Genomic DNA, 27,548 nt, shown 5'->3' with positions numbered 1-27,548 from the left:
CTCCCTTGTTGAGTAATGCGCTCAGCAAGCATGCATGGTGCCATCCTTCATTCAGGTCTACCTCAGTCACTGTGCTAAGCCTTGTGAAACTTTGCTGGATGATTCAAGATGATTCATTCATATTTCTGGTGACTCTCATGCTTTATAACAAGGATTAAAAATGAGTATCACCTTGCTGCTGATCGCTGCCATCCTGATTTATCCACTGATTTCTTATGTGACAGTGTAACAAATACTTCCCTGTGATCTAGACTGTTTGATGTGTTTCAGCGTCTGTCACTCTTACATTTAGAACAGTTACATTAAAAAATGCAAAAGCTTTTCTTCATCCTGTTTAAACATTTGTTTCACAAATGGGGAAGATCAGCATTTCAATTAAATATTTTAATTTAGGACTTTGGAGAGCTGTGTTTATTCACTTAGTTAATTTGTGAATGATTTCCATTCCAATTACAACACATTATAAACAAGCTAATGTTTGTATCCTCTATTGCCAGTTTGTCACTGTTAGTGAGACAGTGGACTGTCTTGGTCATTGGGGCAGATGGCATTGGGATGGATTTCACCCTGTAGCATTACAGAGCAGTTGTAATTTAGAGGAGAATTTCTTTTTAGGCATTGTGAAGTTTAACAGATGCAAAAATTAGTAATGGGTCGTAGTTAAAGAGCTATTGTACCACTGTCTTACTGCTGATTTCTGTCTCTTTCTCGTGAGCGTGCTGATACAGATGATGTTTGCTGACCCTCAAGCTAGCACAGAACAGCCTAGTGCTGCTGGAAGAGGAAGCTGAGGTCGGGCTGTGCTGGCTTTGGACCTGAGCTAGGATGCCTGTCTGATGCTGTGACTGCCATGGTGATGTACAAAGATACTCTGGCCTATCTCAGGTAACGCAATATGATTTTGCATAATATTGGCATACCCTGAGGCATTGGCTGTGAAGTGTCATGCTGTTACCTATCTTAGGGCATAGTTTGGAAGTTACTCACTCTTCAGGCAGCCTGTGGCCTGGAGGTGTCCAGGAGGTCTGGATGAGTTCAGGCACTTGTACTTCGCTTCAGGTAGCTATGACTGGCAATACATGGGAACTGCTCCTCCAGAGCCATGCCCCAGCCATGTCCTGAGTGGCAAGTCTGCTTCCCAGACCCTGTGTGCTATGGATGGGAAACCTGTTCATACAGCCTAGGGATGAAAAGCATCACCTGGTCCAGTGACTTCCTGGTCTGAACAGTATGGGCATCAGGCTTTGGGATGCATCCTGATTTACCCAGTGAGTTAAGTATAGAGCTGTCCATAGAAACCAAACAGCCCAAATCAGAGAGGAAAAAATGATCCTTAAGTAACACATTGACATATTTTTCACCTGGGGCCTTACCAGCTAGCAGGCCTTCCTTCAGAAAATTCAACAGGGCTCCATGCTTCTCTCACTCCTTCCTAACTACCCTCTCTTCTTTATCCCTTTTTATAGGCTCCTAGGCTTTAACCCATATAACCAAAACCACCCTGAAGAAGCACCTAATCAAATGGCAGACCTCAGTGTACTCTTACCTGGAGTTATTTTTCCTTTGGATTTTTCCCCATACGTAGTCTCACAGTAACTTAAATAAAAATATTAAGAAAGCTCATATTCTAGTAACAACTCTTGCAGATAGTAATGGTTAGCTGTATAAAGGAAGTGTGAAGAACCCCAATATATGACAGCAGCCTGTGTGCATTTTAGAAACGGCTTTTGTTAGAATTTTCTTTCAGGAGATTTAAAATCTTCTTTAAATATTCACAGTGGTATTAAATATTAATTTTAAAATTCAGAAAAATATTAAAAACTTTGAAAGATGAACTTATTAAGCATAAAATTTGATGAAAAATGAATATCCAGTAAAGCAGCAAAGTAACATACAGATAGAATTCTATATGCAAATGTCTAAAGAGTCATTATAATAATTTTTTCTGTCAACACTGAGACAGTTATATACAGTGTTAAAGTACTTACAGCCCAGTTACCTGGCTCCTGAACTTTTCTCTATAATTTCTCTATTGCTGAGCATTAAGTATTTTAGATAGCAATAAAAATATGGGTAAGTTTTACTTTCAAATGTGCATCTATCTTCTCTATGAATGCTCTCTGCCCAGCTTGGGCTTGCCTTTAATTACTTCAAGGATTCTCTCCCGCAAAGTGAGAAGTGACTTGAGGTTCTGTAGATGTGTTTGTCACTTCTTTTTAATTCCTTCCTCTTTGCCAATCTTTTTTTACTTTGACAGGGAGCCAGCTTCACATTGATTTAATCTTCAGTGTTACATGAGTGTCATTTAGACATTTAGACCATGTAATGAGCCAAACTCTGCCCATGCACAAAATTGTGCAGTTATTACTGACCTGTCAGAATCTTTGAACTGGAATACCCTGGGCACTGCACAGCCCATTTTACCTTTTTTTTTTTTTTTAACTTTTTTTCCTCCCATTCATGAAAAAAGTGTTGAAGTCTTCACTCATTTTTTTTTAATTGCTAGGCAAGCTGAAAAGAACTAGGAGCATAACTGAAGTAAGGGTTATATAGAGAATGCTTTGAGTTTATTCCCTTAACCCAAATCAGTCCTTTGTCCATTTCTGAAGGAAAGAAAGAAAATGGAGAGTAAAAGAATACTTGCTAATCTGTATCAGTTTAATAGAAAATAAGTCTTGTCACACAGACATGATGTTATTATGAATGGGAAGATATATTTCGTTCCTCTACAAATGCAACAGATTTTTGAAAGGCACTTGTCTTATCGTATGTCATTATAACACAAGTGCCAATTTTCATTAAAATACTCATGAAGGGGATTAATACCTGTTTTGCTACAACCTCTTAAAACCCTAGCTTCCAGCAGAGCCTGTGCCAGACTTGCAGTTATTCAATAACCCAGAGGACTGCTGGCAAAGAATGGGTGTGTTACAAAGATGGATGTAATGGTAAATGAAGAGGAAGGCAGGGCACTGAGAAGGGAGGCTTTTGGTCATGCAGCTTGTTCAGACAACTTATTAATACGTGCAGCTAAATGCATAACTGCATTTCTAAGAATAGATGATGTAGTCATACCTACATCATGGGGGACTGCATACAGGAAAGCATTGACTGTGCACAGGGAGTAGTTGGTTGTATGTGAGTTGCCTGTGCAGAGCTGTAACAAAAAGAGGGCTGCTGTGATTATGGAGAATCATGAAGAGAAACACGAAAGTAATATTAGTTTTGGACAGGGGACCAATCAGATGAATATTTGAAAGCTGGATACAGTTCAGGCCAGCATGTTTTAAAAAGGTACTGAGAAATGAGAGAGAATGCAGGAAAGAGTCACAGAAATTGTATTGGAAGACCTGAGAAAGAGTCTCATAGTGAAGGATTTATAGAAGTTACGGTTCACTTAGTTTAAAAGAAGATCAAAAGATGACTGGATTACAGCATGCTTTCACCAAGGTTTCATTCACATGGCTCTTGAAACTAACAGAAAAGGGTGTAATGTCTGGAAGCTGAAGTTAGTGAAGTTCAGATTCAAAATTAAGCTCAAACATTTAATAGCAAGATAATTAAGCACTGGAACAACACATCCAGGGCAAGTAATGGTTCCAGTTCCTCTTAATTTCTTTTTGGAAGATGCCCTTTTCAAATAAAAGTTGTATGCAGGCACAAGCCAGAAGAAGAACCTTACCCAAAAGTAGTAGCAATTTAATTTTTTCCTTGTTGCATGTTATTACAGCAAGGAAAATTTTCTTACAACTCACAGTTTGTTCTCTTCAGGTAAAAGAACGTGATACTCTGATGATCTTAGATGTCTGAAAACAATGCCTTTTCCCTTGGGTGCCAAATGCTCTCAGTAACCAAGGCTGCTCTGAGAAGTTGTCCTCTGCCAGTGGGCTCCTTTCTTTCCTGTCTGATAAATGGCTTAGTATTCAGGGTCTTCAAAATTGTCTATCTTGGGAAGATGTTTCCCTGCATGTACATCTCACGCTTCTTTTGGTAGCTACTGTGTCTCTTTCCTGCTTCCTTTAACAAAACATACTGCTTTCCTTTTACTTCTTCTGCATATGTACTTTCAATAACTTTTTTCTCTTCTTTTTTTTGGATGATTTATCATGGTTGGATTATTCTGGAGGACAGTGCAGTTTGTTTCTACTTTTGTGAAACTTTTGGCTATTTTTGGTTACATCTACAAAAAGTGCTTTCATGCCAGTCTTCATTTACTAATTGGGGATAAAGCATAAGATGAATGTGAGAGGCACCGAGATTCTTTAGGCCACCACAAAGTACTTGAAGTTCTTCAAAAGACCACAGAGGATATCGGCAGTGTGCTCACTTCTCAGGCTTCTTCGAACAGAAAACAAGGCAAGCGTAATAAAAACACTAAAAGGTGTATGTTATCCTGGGAAAAGTTTGTACTACAAACAATTATATTGACCATGCTTAAGTGGAAAGGCTGGCTTGCAGCTATATTTGGTTGCTCTGCTTGCTGACAAAGTAATATTCCACAGCTGTAAATGATTCAAGGCACATTGATAATTCTAGTTATTTTAAATGAGGTAATGGGCATGGTGGCTCTTAAAAGCATGGGGAATATTTCTGAGAACATTTCTGAAAAGTGCATTCAGTTGTAATAGAAGAGATGACCAACTTCTCTGACAGAAGGGGAAGCGACCAAGTTGCTGCGACATGTAAATGATGATTTAAACGTTCACACTTGCATCTTGGTGGAAATTGTGGTAACAATGCTTAAAAATATGTTATCACATTTGAATGTTGGAACTGGCAACTGTTGTAGGCAATGCTGTCATGGTGTCTTAACAAACTGTGTAACCCCTACAATGATCAGGCTGCAAAAGAAAGAAATGGGAGCTACACACATTTGTGATCTGAGTGTGATTCTGTAAACTCACAACTGTCATTAAAAAAATGATCCAAGTGAAATATATTGCAGTGCATGACATGGGTAATGTTAGCTGTGTGAGGAAGTTGGGTGGAGGGGTTGTCAAACAAGATGCACTCCTCATGCAGAAATGGACCCCCTTGCTTTCTAAACTCCATCTCAGAGAGGAGTCTAGGTGTGGCTGGATCCAAACTTAGTCTCAGACTTGGACAACGGTTTATGCCTAATAGAAGGGATACAAAGGGTAAGGAAAATCTCCCGTTAAATTACTATGCCAATTTGTTGGGGAATGAGTGATTATGGATCCTATATGACTTTGAGGTAGCAGCAATTTAAGATTTATTAACACTATTACGGTAAATTACAAGATTAGGTTATATGATTTTTAACAATACTTAATCATCAGCCAATTATCAGAGTGATTTAATGTTTGCTATCAGCACTGCAGAGTTTCTTACATCTCACACACAAACACACACACAGATATAGAGGTTAACCTATAATATTTTTCTCTCTTGGCCAATTATAGTAAATTATTGGTACCAAATGATCTTTAAAAACCTCACAAAATCTAATTGTAGTGAATTACTCACTATTCTCCTTTGTCAGCATTTGTCAGCAGACAATCTTTGACCCTTTCTTCTTCATCGGCATCTATCAGCAGATGGTCTTGGAAATCCTCATGAAACTACTCTTAAAAATCCCCACAAAATCTACTGTTTAAAATCCTTGTGCCATCTACGACTTAAAATCCTTGTGAAAACTACCCTTAAAAAATCCTTGTGAAATCTACTCTGAGAGGGGTCCCAACTCAGGGGGAGAACTTAGTGATGGTGACAATAGGGGTGAGTGTTTATGGGTAAGAATCGGGGGGAAGGCCAACAAGGCAGATACCATGGTGGGAGTCTGTTATAGACCACCCAACCAGAATAAAGAGGCAGACAAAATATTCTGTAAGCAGCTGGGAGAAGTCTCCCAATTGCTAGACCTTGTTCTCTTGGGGGACTTCAACTTACCAGATGTCTTCTAGAAATACAACACAGCAGAGAGGAAACTGTCTAGGATGTTCCTGGAGTGTGTGGAACACAACTTCCAGACACAGCTGGCAAGTGGGCCAACTAGGGAAGGCAGCCCACTGGACCTGTTGCTCATGAACAGAGAAGGACTTGAGGGTGATGTGATGGTTGGAGGCCATCTTGGGCACAGTGATCATGAAATGATAAAGTTTTTGATTCTTGGAGAAGTCGGCAGAACTGCCACCTTGGACTTCTGGAGGGCAGACTTTGGCCTGTTTAGGAGACTGGTTGACAGAGCCCCTTGGGAGGCAGTCGTGAAGGGCAAAGGAGTCCAGGAAGGATGGACATTCTTCAAGAAGGAAATCTTAAAGGCGCAGGAGCGGGCCATCCCCATGTGCCAAGAGATGAGCCGGCAGGGAAGACCACCGGCCTGGCTGAACAGAGGGTTTTGGCTGGAACTCGGGGAAAAAAAGGGGAGTTTATGACCTTTGGAAAAAGGGGCAGGCAACTCAGGAGGACCACAAGGATGTCTGAGGTTATGCAGAGAGAAAATTAGAAGGGCCAAAGCCCAGCTAGAACTTAATATGGCAACTGCCATAAGAGACAACAAAAAATTGTTTCTATAAATACATTAGCAACAAAAGGAGGGCTAAGGAGAATCTCCATCCTTTATTGGATGGAGGGGGAAACATAGTGACAAAGGATGAGGAAAAGACTGAGGTACTTAATGCTGCCTTTGCCTCAGTCTTTAATAGTAAGACCAGTTGTTCTCTGGGTACCCAGCCCCCTGAGCTGGAGGACAGGGACGGGGAGCAGAATGAAACCCCCATAATCCAAGGGGAAATGGGTGGTGACCTGCTACACCGCTTAGACACACACAAGTCTATGGGGCCGGATGGGATCCACCCAAGGGTACTGAGGGAGCTGGTGGACGTGCTCACCAAGCCACTTTCCATCATTTAGCAGCAGTCCTGGCTAACCGGGGAGGTTCCAGTTGGCTGGAAGTTAGCAAATGTGACGCCCATCTACAAGAAGGGCCAGAAGGAGGATCTGGGGAACTACAGGCCTGTCAGTCTGACCTCAGTGACGGGGAAGGTTATGGAGCAGATCATCCTGAATGCCATCACGTGGCACGTACAGGACAACCAGGTGATCAGGCCCAGTCAGCATGGGTTTATGAAAAGCAGGTCCTGCTTGACTAACCTGATCTTCTATGACAAGGTGACCCGTTTCATGGATGAGGGAAAGGCTGTGGATGTTGTGTACCTGGACTTTAGTAAAGCCTTTGACATGATTTCCCACAGCATTCTCCTGGAGAAACTGGCTGGTCATGGCTTGGACGGGTGTACTCTTCGCTGGGTAAAAAACAGGCTGGATGGCCGGGCCCAAAGAGTGGTTGTGAATGGAGTTAAATCCAGTTGGCGGCCGGTCACGAATGGTGTTCCCCAGGGCTCAGTACTGGGGCCAGTTCTGTTTAATGTCTTTATCAACGATCAGGATGAGGGGATTGAGTGCACCCTCAATAAGTTTGCAGATGACACCAAGCTGGGCGGGAGTGTTGATCTCCTTGAGGGAAGGAAGGCTCTACAGAGGGATCTGGACAGGCTGGATGGATGGGCCGAGGCCAACTGTGTGAGGTTCAAGAAGGCCAAGTTCCAGGTCCTGCACTTGGGTCACAACAGCCCCATGTAGTGCTACAGGCTTGGGGAAGAGCGGCTGGAAAGCTGCCCGGTGGAAAAGGACCTGGGGGTGCTGGTCGACAGCCGGCTGAATATGAGCCAGCAGTGTGCCCAGGTGGCCAAGGCGGCCAACGGCATCCTGGCTTGTATCAGAAATGGTGTGGCCAGCAGGACTAGGGCAGTGATCATCCCCCTGTACTCGGCACTGGTGAGGCCGCACCTCGAGTGCTGTGTTCAGTTTTGGGCCCCTCACTACAAGAAAGACATGGAGGTGCTGGAGCATATGCAAAGAAGGGCAACCGAGCTGGTGAAGGGTCTAGAGCACAAGTCTTATGAGGGGCGGCTGAGGGAGCTGGGGTTGTTTCGTCTGGAGAAGAGGAGGCTGAGGGGAGACCTTATCGCTCTCTACAACTACCTGAAAGGAGGTTGTAGCGAATTGGGTATCAGTCTCTTCTCCCAAGTAACAAGTGATAGGATGAGAGGAAATGGCCTGAAGTTGTGCCAGTGGAGGTTTAGATTGGATACTAGGAAAAACTTCTTCACTGAAAAGGTTGTCAAGCATTGGAACAGGCTGCCCAGGGAAATGGTGGAATCAGCATCCCTGGAGGTATTTAAAAGATGTGCAGATGTGGCACTTAGGGACATGGTTTAGTGGTAGACTTGGCAGTGTTACAATAGTGGTTGAACTCGATGATCTTAAAGGTCTTTTCCAACCTAAATGATTCTATGATTCTGTATTGCTTTTTAGCATGGTAAAGAAGTAAATGTTTTTTTAGTGCTTGAAAATATTCTTTGTTATTGTTCCAAGTGGTAAAAAAAAGTAAGACACTGCTAATAACTTTTTGGGGTTGAGAAGGAAATAATTTGAGTTTTGTTTAGAATCATGGAAAAGTCTTCACAGTAATATCTTTAGCACAGGTCTAAGAATACAATGATGAGGGATGTATTCATAATGAAGTTTGCTTAGTGCAAGTCATGTACAGTAGAAGTAAAGACAGTAAAATTTTATCTGCCTAGTTACATATTTTTATGTGTTAAACATGACTGAAATTTCAATTTATACAAGGAAATGATTGGATATATTACTTGACATTCATTTTTCTTTTCATGTCTCTGGGAGCAAAACAGTCACAGGCACATTTGTTAACAGTCATATGATTTGATTTTGGTTTACATGCTAATTTCTGCCCTCCTCTTTTAGACATTAACTTAGACAGGCCTTCCTGCACTATCAAAACATCCACTGATGTTAGCTGAAGAACTACATACCCATGGAATACACTGCTGAGCTCTAGTGTTTTAGAATAATTGTACTGTTAGTCATACTGATAATGATTAACTTATGCTGAATTTCCATGTGATTGCAGCAATACTGAAAATTTAAGAGCTAGGTTTGTTGATGCATTTTCTTCTGGGATACCCATCACAAATACTAGTAAACCATTTATTAAAAAATTTTCTAATTTACAGACAAATATTAATCAAATTATTGGACTTGGCATTTAAACTCTATGAGCTGCAGAGGTTTCTAGTGCAATTTCTGTTTCAGGAGGAGCAAGAAAATTATTTTTAATATCTGTAGGGCTAACTATAGCCTATGATGAATTATAAACTAGATCACAGGCTTCTAACGTTTTACTATCTGGACAGTGACCCAGACCAACCTCTTTCTGTGGCCATAAAAGTGATTAATTTTCATGGCTCATTCATCCATAGAAGTATTTTCAGCTAAGATGACCAGTCTCTGTAATGAAAGTGATTTTGAGTTACATATTGCTGAAGTTCACAGAGAACATATCTATTCACAAATGAATTATCTGTAACCAGTGTCAGTTCTTACCATGGCATTTATATACACACATGCTAATTATATACTCCCTCATATTTTTGGTTCTGCGATCATGCTTATAATTTGATTTTTTTATACTAGCAACAGTTCTCATTTAAATTTTAAAATGCTTTAAATTATGTATATTAGGGTTGAAAGTAAGGCTTGAAAATTACAAGCTTATTAGCATGTGTTGTCTAAAATGAGTGCATGGTCATAACTTGGGGGAGTTGTTATAATGCTGGCGTTTCCCTAAATGTCAAATGCTTTATACATCTGACATTTGGAAACTGTGAAGGAAAGAGGAATGGTAAAATATGCGACCATAGAGCTGATAATTGAAAGCTGGCCTTAAAAAGTCGGGTCTATAGGGCTGCTACCCTGGTCATAGATGCAAGAGGTGTGTGATTAAGTATCTGAACTTGTGAAGATTTATCATTCACAGCAGTCGTGAATAAAAAATAGCACTAGAAAGAAGGATTCAGGATCAGGAGGAAAAGGGTGATGAGCAGAGCTGGTGGTTCGTCATGATTTCATTTACACAACTATAAATCTATAACCGCTCGATGTCATTTCCACATACTTGGTTTCAGTTTCTGACTGGTATTTAAGTATCCCACAGTTCCCGTAGGGAACTTGGGGCTGATACAATGACTGTTTAAACAGTGCAACTGTACAGCTGCTGTACACGCATACAGCTGGACATCCCGTAGCTGAGAACACGGTGCTGCCTTGGCTTACCCTAATGGAAGAGTAAATACATGCCCAGTAAATATAGCCAGTGTTTCTATTACAATAAAGCATAGACAGCGTTCTTGCATACAGAGTGTATTTAGAGTCCTTCAGAGATCTCTGTCCCTTGCCTTTAGGAGGAATGAATATTCAAGGAATTCCTGAGATGAAATAGTTGCAAGAATGATGCTTGATTATGATGAAGGTTCTATCCTTCAGTCTGATGGTTTGCGGTGTAATTTTATCTGCTCATTCTGTTAAAAATTGCTCACTGGGGAAATCACAACCACTAAAAGCATTTGGGGATTTCAAGCCTGGTAGAATGATTTTTTCTCTCATTTTTCTCTCTCTGGCAGGGGTGGAAATATAGCACTCCTTCCCAGGGTTGAGAGGGAAGGGGGGTGGGACAAAAACCATTGGAAGTGGTTCTCCTGGGAACCTTCCCCGGGAAAAGCACCACTTCTGAATCTAGAGTAATGCTGTTCCAGTGCCTTTGTGTAAAATTGGTCCATACCGATAGCTTAACACTCTGTAACAAACTCATTCACAGCACTGAAGAATCTAGCCTTGTTTTTTGTATCTTTGTCACTTTGTTTAGCTCTGTTTTTAACAATCTTGCTACAAAGGCTGCTATAAGCCCTTAGGTTTCAGCTGATCCCAAGAGAACTGCTATACGTGCCAATAATCACCCCTGAAAAGGCCTGAACAGAAGCTATAATAATCCTCTGTCCTCATTTATGGATGCAGTGACTGATACATTTCTTCTTTCCACCTTTTCCTTTCTAAACCTCTGTGGCAGAGCGATGGTTTATAGCACATGAAACAGGACAGAAGATAGCTAAGTGGCCAGATGAAGAAGTACAATGCTGACCAACTGCAACATGAGAAGTTTCTCAATTCCTGTGTGGTGGCTATTGTATGAAAAAGGTAAATGTACCTTTGCTTATGTCCTTGCAACTGTAACATTCCTGTAGCAGAAATGCTCCAAGCCATGAACTGTAGGCATTCTAGCTTAAGTATTTCTTCCTCTTAGATGTTTTCGAGTAATTCTATGGATATTCATTGTCAGCTTGAGACCAGCCTGTTTCTCCATTATTACCTTATGTGCCAAGCAGGACAAGTTGTGAGTATAGAAGCTGAGAAAGCTCTGAGCTGCAGACGTGGGTTAGATCTGTATCTGTCCTGAATGGTGAATCCAGTGGCAGGACCTTGAAGTTGTTATTGCCGCTGCTTGTCATAGCAGTCTTAAAATTCAGATAGGCATGCTGAGAAGAATACATTTCTTGAGGGTTATTTGTAATGTTTTGTCTGAAGTTTTTTGGTATCAGAGAAGCTTTTGGGGAAATTTGGGATAAAATAGGTTGAGCAGAATTAGCTTCTCTTGATGTAGGCCAAGCCAGTTCTCAGTGACATACTGATGCAATGTTGATCTACCATGGGTGTCAGAAATGGTTAGGCTGTGGTTTTATCTGTTTGCTGAGTACACACAAGACAGCGAGTTCTGGATCCACCATCTGGCAAACATGAGGCATGTGCGCTGGTCTGAAAGGCACCCCAATTATGACTGTAATTAGTTGCTTGAAATGGGTACTTGGAAATGTGACAAGTGTAGTAAGTGAGACAAGAAGATATAGTAAGTGCATTATTAAGTAAAGCAGTGAGTTAGAGAGCACATGGTCATCCCTGATAGTAGGTTGCTGAGAGTGAATAGGAAAATGTATGGTATGATGTAAAGAAGCAAAAAATACATATACAATAGGAGCTCAAATGCACATTTGTTGGATGCAGGCTGCTGGATGGTTCCACCTCTCTGTCTGCACTTTGATTCCTAACTTGCCATGCTTTCTAAGAATTCTTCTTTAAGTGATGAATCTGGTCTTAAGTTTAGTCTTTGTTTCAGGATGAACTCGGATTGTGGCTAGTGAAAGAGGAAAATTCTGCACTACTCAGTAGCTAGACAAGAGTTGGTAAGAGCCCTACTTATGAGAGAAAGAGATATAACAACCAGTAACTGACCCAGTGTATTTTCATTTATGCCTGGAATGTGTTTCCTTGATTTTTATTTTTCCAGTGTTTTTGTTTGGTTAGTTTTTTGCTAAGTGCATCCTTCTGGATATGTATATGAAAGAACAGGAACATAATATAAATCATCAGTACTCTTGATATAAATGGTTAAAACGTACTTGCATCCATTTTCAGGAAACAAATGTCCACTAAAGAGAAACCTCCAAGGATGCACCCACTGACTTGTACTATTTATGAAGTATATATTATTTATTTGACCTAAATATTCTTGTATGGCTTCCCATCTTGTAAAAACAAGTGCAAGAGATTGTATGGCTAGTGTATTGACAAGATGCCTGGAACTACTTGTCTAAACCATAGGAGCTCTCTGCTCTTACATTTTTTTTGCTCTGTAGCTGCTGTGGTGTACTTGTGTATTGATTCCACAGACTGGCTTCTTTGGTCTTTTTTTTTTCAGTGCTTTGAGATTTCATTGCCTGTGCAGTATGTAAACTATGGTTACCAGAGTTAAGCAATGTTTGGAATATATTTGTTTTAAAGCATTTCAGTTCCTCTTTAAATTAGTAGATATATGAGTGGGCTAATTATAAGTGAATCAATCTGAATTGATTTCAGAATGAATACAATTGTTGAAAACCTGCCAGGTTCAGAAAAAGGAGAGGAAAGGAGAGGAAAGAAAAGGAGAGGAGAGGAAAGGAGAGGAGAGGAAAGGACAGCATACAAAAACAAGCACAGCAGAAAACAGAACTTTATCTGAAATTCATGATTGATTGCCTTGGATGTTGTCAAACTGTTGCAAAAGTGAAATAAATAAAATCACTCACTGTGTTAAACCCAAAACACTTTGGCTGCGACTTGGTTTCCAAAATGTGGAATACATTTAATACTAGTTTGAATAGACCTATGGTTTGGCCACCCTATTTCTGTCTGTTCTAAACACCTGTTTTCATTTAGCTGTACAAGACGGACCAAAATTCTACGCTAGCTTTACACTCCAAATGACTCCACTGAAATCAGCGATAGCAGTTGATTTTGAACACAATCCACAGTATCACACTTCATTTCTTCTGGAAAAAAAGTACTATGGAAAAACTACAGTGTAACTAGCCAAACTGATGGGAATTTTATAAGATGACTGTAACACACTTAAAACCCAACTGTGCTCTTGTGGCTTCATTCTCTCCTTTCTCTTTGGATGCTAGCTCGCTTTCTCCTGCCCTTGTGGTACTTGAAAGCTGCCACATTTCATGCAGAAGCTCCAGGAAAGATTTGTGATAGGGGAATATTTTAAGGAAATAGAAGCAAAGTAAAGGAAAACAAGTACAATTATGTTTAACAAATGAAGCAGATGGTTCCTTAAATATGCAATAGTAGTTGATTGGTACATTTTAGTCCAAAAATCCAGGCTGGTTTTTGACCTTACCTTTTCATTTTCTGTTCTAGTGGATTCAAAAGAAAAACCAGCTGCATGATCCATCTATATGTTTGATGACTTGCTGCATGCATTTTTGAAAAGTTGTTTGTAGTATTCAACCTCGCCACTAGTTTTATCATTTTTATATGTACTAATTTTCTCATACATCATTGTACCTGTCAAGCACTTTCAAACAAGTTACTTTGGTCTGCATCTGTAATAGCTGTGTTACAGAATTAGTGATAGATTAAATTCATTTCATAATTTCCTTATTGCATCAAATCCATCAAAGGAGATTTTTAGCAAGTGCTTATTTTACTGTCTTGTCCACTATCTTTTGTTATTCGGTAGTTAAGATGTGGGCTTGGCTTTTGAGAATTATAAGCTCAAAATCATGTTTTGCTGCATACTTTCTTTGTAATCTAAGTAAGTCCCCATGCGTGGGAACAAAGTTAGTGTTTTGTATTCTCCAGCCATCCGGTTTCTCTCTAGGTCTAGTTTAGGGTTAGATAATCCCTGAGAGTAATTTCAATTTACATATCTTAGGAAGGACCAGTCACCCTTTGAAAGTGCTTGCTTCTCTTTCTCCATGGTGGAGGGAGCCCATGTTACTGTTTTAAACAAAGTGACTTAAAGTCCGATGAGGTGAACCTCAGTCTTTCAGTGTTTCAGCTCCTCCTCTCTAAAGTAGACACAGCAGCATTACCATGCCTCAGGAAGCTGCCACAAGGATGTTAATAATTATGGGATATTAATGAATCATAATAGAAGTTATATAAATATAAAGATTTATCTCATGGAAAAAGGAGAGCTTCTATCTCTGTCCAATTGAGATTTCCTTGTACTTTTGTGTTTTACCAAAGATATGTTTGCTATGATGTGATATTAGGAAGAGTTTTACATATAAAATATGGGAAATATCCACTTTTACATATTGATATAGGAAAGATTTTTACAGGCTTATTTCAAAACCAAAATGTAATCATATATATTTTACTGAGACTTATAAAGTAGTGACAGGCCCTTAAACTGTGTTACCACACCTTAAAAAGATATTCAGCAATCCGTCTTACAACCATCCCCGTGAAGAGTCCCAGTATGAGGGGCGACAGCAAAGAGGATTTTGAGACTTGCTAAATATGGTATGTACGTTTTGTTTTTGACTGAGTACTTTCAAGGGCATCTGCGTTCTGGAGTGCCATTTCCAGGAGCAGGTGAATGTAGTAAAACACGGGCAGCTTGGATGGTTCATGACAACCTCATGTCACCTTGCAATAAAGATAGGAAGCTGCATAATCAAAAAACGTGTTAAGCTGGGGGGAGGTACTTCAGAAAACTTTCCTAAGTTATCTGATCTCCCTCTTTTTTTTTTTTTTTTTTTTTTTTTGGTAAGAGAATGCATGGAAGATGACTCAATCAAATGTCTCAGTATGAATCATCATAGCCAAGGAAAATAATGGGTGAAGTGGCAAGACCGATGGTAACCTCACAAGCCTCTCTAATGGGCTGTGTTGCTGTTCCATATAACTTTCTCTTTGTGTACGTGGGAATGGATCTGTGGTAAAGCTGGGCTGACTGAAGGTGGTTCTTTCTCAAAGTGAATAGTACAGGCTGTGTGTAGGGGGTAAATACTGGTGTAGTGTGCTTCATGGGTGACTGCACTCCTGCAGATGGTATGGCATTCCCGGTGCTATGTCAATTAGCATTATGTCACTCCTTGCTCTTTTTGTCTTATCACAGCTCAGCAACTGATAAATTTAGGATTACTGTGCAGCAGTAGCTCATGGAGCAGATATTTAAGGCCAGTATTTCAATATCAGAATCCCATAGGCACAAATAAAAAACAATCTCTCCTTGCAAGATTTACAGCTCTTTTTCTGATCAGCAAGAGCCAGTCATTGTTTCCTGGAATGTCAGTATTGCTGCAGCTCAGTAATAGATGTGACAGTAATTAAAGAAAGCAGAGGAGACAAAAGCATTCCTCTTGTAAGTTTAGCAAAGCTGCAGGCAAATATGGATTTGATCCTAGTGTTGCATTTTGGATACCTGCACAGAGTAATACTTGTATCTGTGCCAGTAGTTTGTAGAGCGGTTTACTTCTCTTTTGTGTACTCTCTTTTGTATTTGGCACTTATTGGCAATGTCAGAAGCGTTTAGCTACTTTTTCCATGGAACAAGCTGTGTGATTCAGGGAAAACACATTTTATATCACGTGCTTTTTGTTAAGGAGCAATCTGCTCTTTTGTCTTTACAATGAGAATGAAAGAAGTTCTGAAAAACTTAAGTTTATGTTAGAGCCATGGTTCACAAGAAAAGTAATCGAAATCTGAGAGACAAACAGGATGGAATGAAAGAGAGAGAAAGAAAGTATTAAAAGGCTGTATGCTTTCACTAATCAAAAGGAAATGGTCTGTACTGCAACGCTTCATGAAGGGAGCATCCCATTTCTTTATAACTAGCTACAAAAAATTTTTGAAACAACCAGGACTTTGAGAGAGGGCCCTGACCCACCTAGCTTCTGTTGTTCTGTGGCACTGACCTGGAGCTGTGAAGATGTAAACTGAACTTCAAAAAGTGCCAATAGCTCTGTATGAAAAATGTAAACATGTATCACAACATTGCTGTAAGGGAAAATTCAACCAGTCCTTGGAGTCTGGAGGCACTTTGTTTCATCCCCTCTCTTTATTCTGTTTTGAGCCCGTCCCCTGTGAAGTGCTGCCCTAGAAATCAAACCCAGCAACCAATGAGTATTTTCTATTTTTAAGGTTGTTGGGATTCAGTGCCTTGGATGGGCATGTACAAGATGGGGAGATTACGCATAGCAGTCATGGTTATTTTCCTGATTATGCAGATTTGTAGGACACATTCTTGAGCTGATAAGGGAGAAATTGGGATTTACTTGGCTGTGCCAACAGCCAATGCTGAGTGAAACAGTTGGATGGAGACAGGTTCTAGGAAGCTTCTGTGTTTTCCTCAATAGCCTTTTTCAACCCCTGTCCAAACAGTCAGGATGCTTTAGAATTGAGGTCAAAGTTAAGAGAAATGGTTACTTCCTCCATAAATCAAAGACTTCCAGACACAGGGAAGGAGAAATTCCTTCCTGCAAACATAATGAGGAAGTACAAAAGAAGGAAAATGCTAATGGCTTAAGCACCTTTAGATAAAAGGAGAAAGTTACAAATATTCTGCTTGCTTACTTGGCACCTTGGCCATATGATGCACACTTAACTGGGAGAGATGGAGCAGAGGCAGGTGGTTCCCTATTTACTTTATGCTGAGGTAATTACCTGTGTGGGCATATTTAAATATATATCTGTGTAGACATACCATCATGTGTGGCATACAAGCAGCACTCTTCTGCTCGCTAGAGAAGGAACAAAAGCCTCCAGACTTCTCACACAGTTCCCTTTCTGCCATATTCTGCACATCCAAAGTGGGCACGGTCCCAGTCCAGCCCTGTGCAGCTGCATGGGGTCCTGCTTGCAGCGAGCAGCTGGATGTGGGTTCAATGCTATGTTCTCTGTAGAGAGATTACTTGATTAAATATTTTGTTCACTTCAACATTACTGTGGTGTTTGTCAGATTGTCTTCTGGCTGGTGTCATTACTGGTTGTCACAGCATGCTTATTACAGCATTGCAGGGAGCTGTCACCACTACAGAGCAAAAGCAAGCCTGTCTGTTGTTACCTACCAAGAGGTCAGTGCTTTACTGATTAGCGCAGGAAAGATGTACTGCTGTGCAAATAAAACCGTTCAGCACTGTCTGTAATGGTAGAAATGGTTAACTGTGCCATGAATAAAAATCCTGAATTCATAAAAGGCTGGAGTAGCAGCCTTTGTTTCCTTTAGGTAAGTGAGTTCAGCTGATTCAGGTGAAAATTGTACTGGGCCAGGGTCCTGTTATTATCACTCTGCTGCTAACTTCAGTAATACCTCAGTGCTGGCAGGTGTCATTTTGTGCTAGTTGCTATACAAAGATGTAGCACAGAGCTTATGAGTGAAAACAGTGGAAGGCATAACAGATGGATGGGGGGAAAAAAAACCAAAACAGATGAGCCAGCAAACAGGTAGTGTGTGTGAGGAGGGATGAGATGACAGTGCAGCAGGTTTTTATAAACCTGCTCATTAGTTGGGCACATGTAGCTGTGTACTAGATATGCTCAGCTAGACTACATAACAGAGCTCTGTCTTGAGGAATTTAAGGCCATAGTGGCTTGGTGAGGGAGGACTTACATCGCATATGAAGGGCAGAATCTGAGAGAGTTCTGACAGGAGGAAGTATCAAGCTTTCAGGCAGATTTTACCCTGTGAATTCTTGAGATGTATTAGGTTATCAGGAGGCAGTGAAGGTAATCTCTGGTTTAGGTGATCAGGGAGGTTACCCTCACTCACCATTGGCGTCTTGAATCTTTTGTTACTTGATGACCCAGCTGGCAGCTTTCAGTCTTCTGTTTTAATGTTTAATTAATTCCATAGATATTTCATATGGACATCCATTACACAGCTTGACTCTAAGTTGGAGTTCCTTTTTTTCAGTCCTTTTTTCCCGACAGTTAGTGCTTATGTGGCTTTTCCTAGTAGTGGTGTGTTCTGGAGCAAAGTGCACCTATCTAGCCTTAACTAAACAGCAGCCCACGAGACACAGTGTTACATAGCAAAGGTGGAATGGGAAAAATGAGGAGAACAAGGGGATTATGAAGAAAATACATTAGATTGCTTTTCCGATATCCAAGTCCTAAAATGAAGAAATATTCCTCTTCTGTTCAGCCAACCGAGTGAAAATTCCTGAGGGGTAAGAAGCAAACAATTCCTACCATAAATGAACTGTGAATTATATTTGAAAATAACATTTTTAATTATGCTTGGCATATCTGAACCTCCTGCTGGTGGGAGCCCAATGCAAGAGCCTGTAAACCAGAAACCAACCAGTTCAATGTTCGTTGTGTGTTTATCATCTATTGTTTCAGGTTACATTGGTAGTTTGCTTAGCCATTCTCTAACAGTAAAAGAAAGAGGTGAGAATTTTGCTGATTCATACCTTTAAATGCACAGACTAAGGATGCAGTTCTTTACACGTTGGAGAATAACAAAGAAGGTTGTCAGTGATGATACCGCTGCCCCACTCAGAGGCAGCAGTAACAAAATGCAGGGGCAAAGTCTGCAGCCCCAAATGTTTGAAACCATGACTCACACATCTAAAACTTGAGAATGGCCTGCATGATACAAGGTGGTTTTTTGTTTGTTTTATTTAATAATAAATTGGGGTTATCTAATATGCCCTTTGTGTCTTTAAGACATTAGGATCCACAGGAACACACAGCCCATGTTTGTAACCTTTGCTGGGCCTTCCACATACAGCATTGAAGCTGAAAGTGCTGAAATTATGTCTCTGGAGAAGTCTCTAAAAATCTCTGGTTATTTAAGTGTGTAACTATCACTATTGTCCATGGCAGATACACGTCCAAGGATTTTGAGCCCAAATAACCACTATTTTAAAGGGGATGAACTGAGGCTGAGAAATCAAGACCATCCTCCCCTTCCTTTTTCTTGTTGGCTATAGTTATGAATGTAAGCTGTATGATGCAGAGAGGACCGTCTTCATCTATATTGCACTGTGTATCATACAATGCCACTGGGATATAAATAATAAACAATGATGATATACAAATTCAGACAACTAAGTAGCTGCCTCTGTTGCTTTGAGAATTTGAGATCTTCTCTTTAGCAGGGGAATAAGGCAGATATGTGAAAACTGAAGCTTTCTTTTTGAAAGGAAGCTTCGTACTGTATGTTTGAAAGATATTGTGGTTATTAAGACCCCAAGAGAAATTAAATTGTGCACAGCTCAATTTGAAGAATTGCTTCTTTAGGCATCCAGAGTACCAGTGCCAATTCCAGAGATTTTGTTGGTGTTAGGGGAAGGCAGGCAAACAAACAAAAAACTCCGACTTATATTGTGAGAAACCCAGGAGAAAAAAAAAAAAAAAAAAAAAAAAAGAAAACAACCTAAATCTCAGAAATACAGAAGATCCGTGAGCTGCTATAGAAACAGCCTATTTAAAGTGATCACATTTTATAAATAATCCAGCAAATTCTGGAGTGTGTTGTCTTTTCCCATCTATTGTCCCCATGGGGCTTCGCTTGGTTTAATCTCTGCTGGTGTACGTAGCCAACTTGAGTAAGACAGTGTGGTGTTTCTGTTGAAATCCATGTGACCTGCCAGCCAGCAAGGCCCAGGGATAGCATTTTTAAGAAAGCAGGACGGTTTAATTTGTGAAAGGCATGTCCAAATCACTTAAAACATTATGGTGAAAAAATCCAATGCTTTCACCCGAACAGCTAAATAATAAATGCGAAATGCTGGACCTTGAGCTGAATATCATTCAGTGCAGATTTGTTGACCTCTCTCCTGCTGGTTACCAGGATAAATACGGATGTAATGCATGTTTGTGTTTATGTCTCTGTTTTTATTTGGATCTATTTCACCCCCCCCAGGGAGTTGTCCTCTGACCCAAATATTTTCATAATGCAAGCAAATATCTACAGTAGTTATTTTCTTGCTGAAACAATTTATTTCCTTATTACTGAAAGCATTAAATAGATATATACGTTGCACAGGCTCTGAATATATGGGAACTGTAGCTAGGTAATACTGTAAGCTTTGAAATAAGCTGATTTGAAATCAGTAGTTGTAGAAAGCCTTTGGTGTAGAAGTGTAGCAGTAAAATAATTTTGAACTTAGTCTTGAAGTTAATTCACAGTTTGTTCTCGGAGAAGACATTTCACTGAAATTTCTTTTCAGTGCGCTTCTAAATTTCCTATTCTACTGTACCAGCTTTCAAAGAAAAAAAAAAAAAAAAAGGACAAGCAGGGTTTGTTTCCCTTTCCCTCCCCAATATCTTTATGCTTTTATTGGGAGTGAGCTGAGGGTCCTGTTTGACATGACAGCTTTTTCTCTTGTATTGAGTCAATGCCCTCAGAGCCGCAATCACACCGCTGTTGTCTTCCAGCCTCTGTGAACCCTCCTTGTCCCCACCGCACTGAGAAGCATCTGCATAATTTTTGTCTCCATACCCCCCATCTTTCCCACCCCTGGCCAACCACTAAATCACAGCCAATGTTTCCTTCCTGCTCCGTGGGTGCTTCCCTAGGCTCTCTGCCAACCAGCATCTGCCAGACCCACGTCTGCATACACACTGCCAGGCTGCCCTTCAGACAGGAGGGAAATGGGAAATTATAGAAACAAGCTTCCAGCCATCCACAGGCTGTGCCTACACAGGGCCTGTCAAATCAACCAGCAAAATACTATGAGCCCAGACAGGATGAAAGTGGAAAAGAAATGACCTCCTATTAGCTGATGCGCAGTAACTGTGTACATACTCTTAGTCTGTGGCAAAAGCAAATCACAGAGTTACAAGTCTTTCCTTGCAGACATTCAACAACTTCAGTGCAGACAGCCATTGCAGGGTAGCTGACACACCGCAACTTGTCACCCACAGTAACTTGTCTGTGTGCCTGAGGCTTCTCATTTTTGGCCATGTTGCTACGGTACCTTCAAGGTTGCCAACGGCCAGGGTAGTAGAGTGATGTTTGTATCCAAAAACATGTCCTGAAAACACAGTGTCTCAGAGAACTGCAGATAGAAACCCGCCATATAAATTACTGTTTTCGTCCCCCATTAATGAGTTGCATGGGGAGCACATGTGGGGCATCTGTCCTGGTACAGGAAACTCGGGACAAGGCAGACAAGTGGGACATTAGCCATTTCAGGGCAGGCTGTGCAAGCTCTGTCCGACCTCTAGGAAGGAGTGGGAACGAGGGAGCGATAATGCACCACAGGCTCTGGGGCCATCCCTGCTCCCTTCATAGCTCAGTGCAAGAGGACTGCGGGAGCAGCACCTTCACTAACTGAGAGGAATGGAGATTTCTGGCAGTAGATTTTGAGTGAGATGAGTTATATATGACTGGTGTGATACTGGTCTGTCTGGAGTCACTGGTCTGCACTCAGCACAACACACGTGTCACTGTGTAACTTGCTCTGTCTTTTTTACTCTATGCACCATCAGTTTGGCCATGGATTAGTCTTTCCAATGCCAGGCAAAAACTTCCTTAGAAGCAACCAAACGACAAAACCCAAAAAAGTGTATAGCCCTTTTTGTGTCTAGACCATGGATGCACAAAACAATTGCTTGGGCAGTTGGCCTGCTTCAGTGCCAAAATAGAAACTTAGAGCAGACCAGGAAAGAGATGTGGGCAGGGGAGAGTGGAGTCTCCTGTTAAGTAGGACCTACCGTTACTAATGAAGTTTCTATTCTGTATTGCTGATCTCTTTTCGGGGATTCAAATATCAAAGGAGGTCACTCATGGTTGTTCCCACCTTCAGCCCTCACTGTATTTCTATCCTTCAGCCAAAGATGAAGTCCTCCAAGTTCTGCTGAAGGGTAAGAATGAATTGTGCAGTGGGCAAGTGAGCCCTTGCAACGATTTTCTCAGTTTTCCTAATTTTTTGGGTGTGCACATGTCTTTCAATCTCAAACTCTAGTCTTCATCCCAGTTTTGGGAAATTATTCACCTCAGATCATTTATGAAACTTTCAGTCTCTGTACGAAGCTTGAAGGGGATTGATTTTCTCTTTCCAGGTCCATTATATGGTGCTGTGACTTCTGTGACTACCTTGGCACTCAGAACAAAACAGCAGCTCGCTATAGTAAAACATCTGAAGGCCTGATCTCTCCCTCTGGTAACAGAGTTTTGAACTTATATTAGAGATCCCAAAGAGCCCTAGTAAACCTGTTTTCAAGACCTGCCAGAAGCATTAACTTGCTGCTCCATTTCTGAACCCAGCAGAGCAGACTGGTGCCTGCAGGCAATGTACCCGTGATATTTTAGTTCAGAGTAGGAGTGTGCGTTAGGAGCAATTGTCCCTTTGGCATGCTTTGATTCACATCAAAAACTGATCTTGGAGCACGCAGGCTGGATTCCCTTTGAAGGTAACTAAACCAAAAGATGCCCTCCAGGAGCTCCCCTGTGCACTGCTACTGCTAATGGGCTGCTTATGGTGTGGTACGTAGATGGTACGTGGGTGTTTCACTCTGCAAATCCATTCCTTTTGCTCCTTATTATGCCACATGCAGGTATCACTTTATCACCTGCACAGCCAGTAACAAACCTTGCTAGATGTTTGGAATATAATTTCTTTTCAAGTGACAACTGCGAAACCAAAGGTTCAGGGAAATACCTTAACTGACAAAGTCTTAACTGAGAAGTCTTATCCATGATTTTTAGTGCAAGTATACCATTCACTGTCACCTTAGGAGAGGAAGAAAGAAAAATAGCACTATTTTTTTTGGTAGGAGCTTTGCCGTTAGTACTGCTAAGTACTACAGTTTTTTCAGGCTTAACTCTGCACTGAGAGGAAGATTAATCAGAATCTTATTGGTGCTCTTCAGAGGTATAATCAATAGATTCAGACCTTGTGATAAATGAATCTTTAGCATCAGGGATGGGGAAAAACCCGTGGAAAAAATCAAGGAAGTAAAGGATGTTCCTTAAAGTATAGACTGGATAATTGTCTACCTGAAGATATCCTGAAATTAGCCTACTGTTGTATAGTCTCTATAAAGTTTACAGATTCACCTTGAAGCCGTATTATTCAGTCTTGCTAATTTTAGTTAGGTTCCTAGCTCATACCTAACTTGCCAATGAGCTAATTTGTTCTTTTCCCAGTGTCCCAATTAATTTTGCAGTCACCTGGACACTCTGCAGTTATTTCCAAAAGCTGGCAATAAAGTTTGTTGCATTTCATCTTTCATCTTCTTATTTGTCTCTATTAATATTATTTTGACATTTTCTTGTCATGTAACTTAGTTTTCTTTGATGTGCTTTGACATAATTTTGTGTTTTCCTGAAAGTATCAGGTGGTCCCCATGGATTCCAATTAATGTTGTTTTGAGGTTGAGTTTATGACATGACAAAGCTGTTGTCACAATGCTGTCATCTTCAAGGGAAGGTAAATGAAGGTGGCTTCAGCTAAGAAAATGATCTACAGCTGCCATAGTCACCACTTAAAAGTCAGTCTTTGCTCAGTATGTACCACTGACACCAGGTATTTCTGGTCCTATGCTTAAGAAATGAGCATTATTTTGTGGTTACTGACAGCAAAATTGAAGATTTTCAGGTGGCAGTGTTATGTACCACAGCTGTTTTTTAAGCGGGTGATCACCGTACTCAAAGACAAGTTGAAATCAGCTTGGTGTTACATGGAGACACTGTAATGTTTCCAGACCTGCCTTGAAGCCATTTTGCTGCAGTGCAGCTATTACTGGTCTGGAGTCTTAGTTCACACTGAAGCTCATCTGATGCTGTTTTATAAATGTGTTCAGTTAGCTTTTGCAACAGTTAAGCTAGCAAAGCTCTTACACGGAGGCTCTGTTGGAAGCCCAGGAAACCTATCAGACAATTCACAAGTTTAAAGCTATTCAGTCCTAAGTGCCTTTGTGGAGTGAAGCCTCAAATCACTTTGATAACATCTATCATTTATTATAAACGTAATCTGTCTTAAACTACTACTGACTTATATACTTAGAAAATCTCCCTTTAAAAGTAATTTTAAGAGCAAAGGACTCTTTTTCAGTCACAGTGATACCCTCAAAGATCTCCCACTGCAATAAGTTTGGGAGAATAATTTCTTCTTCACCAGGAATCACTGGATAAAATTGTCCAGCTTATACACGCAGTGGTTACACAAGAGGTGGTACAGGCTAGATGATGCCAGAAGTCCCTTCAGGCTCTAAAATCTATTAACCTACCAGATAATTTACAAATGGAACAATTTATGGAGCGAGAATCTGTCTATTGTGCGTGTGGAAGGAAACGCTAAATTCTGCATCATTCATTCTGATAGAGCCCCTGTTTACACAGTGTCTGCATGCTTATTACAAGGGAGCAAGAACAGATTAGTGAAGACTGTTGAATGCTAATGTAGTATTATTCAGCCTATCTGTGAGCAAAAGTCTTCTTTAAATTTCATGTTGCTTTTTAATAAATTCCTTCTGCGCCAAGTGCAGCAATGTGGAATATTCAAAAACAAAGGCAATGATAATGAAATACCATGGGTTAGGCAGGATGGGGACATTGACGAACGGGAGTAATGTGCAACAGCGGTAAAGATTTAGGTAATCGCAGTAGCCTACAGCACTGCAGATCGGATTCTTCACAGCAAGCCATTCTCACAGCTGTTTTCAAGGTTCTGCTGACAGCAACAGACTTTTAAATTTTTAGAAAAGGAGGGCGAGAGACATGATGAATAAGTATGAGTTCATCCCATTAGTGTTAATGAAATCTGGTGAAGCTGGAGTCCTTGAATACGTACAGCTAAGCTACCGCCAGGGCCCTGCGGGCACTAATAGGCCCTATTGGCCCTGCCTGACATCCCCCGGGGCCTCCTCCTACCCTGCTCAGCACCCCGATCCAGCCCCTGGGGCCGTCGGTCCCTGCCCCGGCGATGCCCGCAGCCCTGCCTGGCCGTCCCGGGGCAGCGTCTGACCCCGGGTACCCCCTCTGGGCCTGATCCTGACCCGCAGGTTGACCTCCCAGCTTGACCCTGGACCTGCCCCATCACGACAAACTCGCCTGATGACCTGGGCGCTGGGTTGACCCCAGCTGCCGTCCCCGGGTCCGCCCTGCTCGCCTGCGTGAGCAAGTGCCCAGATGGACTACTTCCACCAGCGCAGAACCAGATGATTAAAAGGAAAAATGATTTCATCTGCTCAGTCTTGTGTTACCTGAGCAACCGCTCCATTTCCCGAGATCTGCTTCCAGGTCTGCTCTGAAAGCAGGTCTGCGTGAGGCAAAATTCGGCTTCCACAGTGAGCTGGGGGAGGCAGGTAGCTTCAGAGAGGGCTTCGCCCCATCTAAGACCTGAATCTGTCTTTGCACGCCTCTTTCCTTCTCCAGGGACCGGAGGTTCCCAGGCTCCTCCTTGAAGTGCCGACAGTTGGGTCTGGTGAATACAGCTCCAGTATCAGTTTCCAGGTAGTTCTAGCAGTAGTTTCCATGCACTGATTTGCTGTAATTAGCAAAAGCCTCACTGACATTTTCTGCCTAGAGATTTGGTCACCTTCCTAAAAAAGGGCAGTTTCTAAATTCTGTCCAAATAAACAGCATTAAATACTTCCCTAAGCATCGGTTTTCATGGTAAAAAATTGCTACGGTGATTGCAGAGATAACTTTTGTTTGCCCAAGGAGGGAGAAGGATCCAGACAAATGTGAAATGGGAGGGAACCTGAGAAACAGTCTCTTTATTTGTATTGTTTATGCTGTGAAATGTGCTTGCTGCATGATCTGAAGTCTATTATGCCAAATTTGGAGGTAAAGTAGGTGCCAGTGTAAACTATATGTGAATAAAAGAAATTTGCAAGGATGGGGTTACAGAAAGGGAACTATAAGAAGCTATCCGTACATCATCCTGTAGGAATTTAATTTAATCTCCTTTACCGCTGTTGACTGATTGCTCCTCCTGCCACAATCTTTCCCTTCAGCTCATCAGCACGGCAATCACTGGCAATCATTTACTTGGAGCCTTGCACTTAGATTACCTCCAAAATTGTCTCACTAGAGCGCTGATCCAAACCCCGTTCAGGTCAACTGGAGTTTTGCCACTAACTTTGTGGAGGTTCGGATCAGGCCCAGGTAGCTCCGTGCCAGCATGTACTACGGGCTCGCCGCTGTGCTGCCCTTGCAGCAATGCTCCTGGTGCAATGCTCCAGGTATAGGCCAGCACCGTGGCTTTATTCCCACCCAGAGCCTTACACACAGGGAAATATGGAGAGAAACGAGGTTCCTAGGAGGTGTTGCAAAGCTTGCCTAGATTTGGGCAGCCCATAAGCAGGTGGTCAGCTCCTGATCTGAAGGATTCAGTTAAAAAGAGAAGGAAGGGTTCTGGTGCAAAGGCAAGGACAGGCAAAGCCTCAGTTTTTCCGTGGTGGAAAGTGATGAGAATGGGATAAAGGAGGATGGAAGGAGGAGGAAGATGAGCAATATGAAAAAGACAGTTTGATCTTTTCAAAATTATCTTGTGCCATCATTTTAATTATGTAGAGAAAAAATCTCGTGACTTTAGCTCTTTAAATGCTGGACTCCTAATTTTTGTCTCTCTCCTTGCGTTCTTGCAGTTGCCCCTGGACTGTCACTGTATCTTCATCAGAGTAGGTGGCAAGCAGCTCTGGGTGGCACCTGAGACATTGTGGGAAGTGGCTGATTGTGGGACTCGCCAAATGCTGGAGTCTCTCTGTCGATGTGAATACCAAACCACAGCTCAGGGCTCCCTGGACTTGGGCCTTTATTGCACTCTAGAGAGCTTTCCAGAGTATTTTTTCTTTAGTGAAATGAATATCTTCCACTTTGACTTCCTTGGGTTGTGCTCAAAAGATTTTGGCATCATCCAAACTGAAACTGGAAGGTAGACAGTTCCTGCTTAGCGCTCAGCCTAGAAATAAAAACACGTGGGGAAGTCTGACATAAGGATTCAAATGGCTTTCATTTGCTAATGAATTCACCCAGTGGCTATGATGCTAAGCTGCTTCCCCTCCTTGTCTAATGCTATTGTAAATTAAATGATGCAGCCCCGATTTTGCTGTCAGATATTGCTACCGCGAGCTTTTGGAGACTGGTGGGTCTCTGGTGACTTCAGAAGTCTGCCAGTGCTGGATGCAGCTGGTCACTGGAGCAATGAGCAGGGCTAAAAGCCTGTCCTGTAAAGTGAATGTGAATCAGTGTTCCTCACCAAAGGAGCCTTTCCCCCTGGTGACATGAAGCCTTGGGCTACGTTTGGGAGGTTGGCAGAGGGGTGGAAGCTAACCACAAGGAGCCCAAATGAAGCAGATGTAAGTAGCGATCAGATACGTGGAAGAGCTTGGTGTAGCCATGGTGCTGAGGAAGGTGACTCCACAGTGGTGGGGCC

The 27,548-nt window shown here is 41.5% G+C and overlaps 1 long non-coding RNA gene across 1 annotated transcript in view; it reads left to right on the top strand.

Moving 5' to 3' along the window:
* Positions 1-626: 626 nt before the first annotated feature.
* LOC115353372 overlaps positions 627-27,548 on the top strand; it is a 49,417-nt gene continuing 22,495 nt past the window's right edge. Inside the window, exons 1-2 of the long non-coding RNA XR_003927575.1 lie at positions 627-885; positions 10,949-11,076. This is a non-coding gene — a long non-coding RNA (uncharacterized LOC115353372). The remainder of the gene's footprint in view (positions 886-10,948; positions 11,077-27,548) is intronic.

Source organism: Aquila chrysaetos, chromosome 19, assembly GCF_900496995.4.
Source record: "Aquila chrysaetos chrysaetos chromosome 19, bAquChr1.4, whole genome shotgun sequence".
Lineage (NCBI taxonomy): Eukaryota > Metazoa > Chordata > Aves > Accipitriformes > Accipitridae > Aquila > Aquila chrysaetos.
The sequence above is the reverse complement of the archived record's forward strand: the minus strand, read 5'-3'. Positions and strand labels throughout refer to the sequence as shown.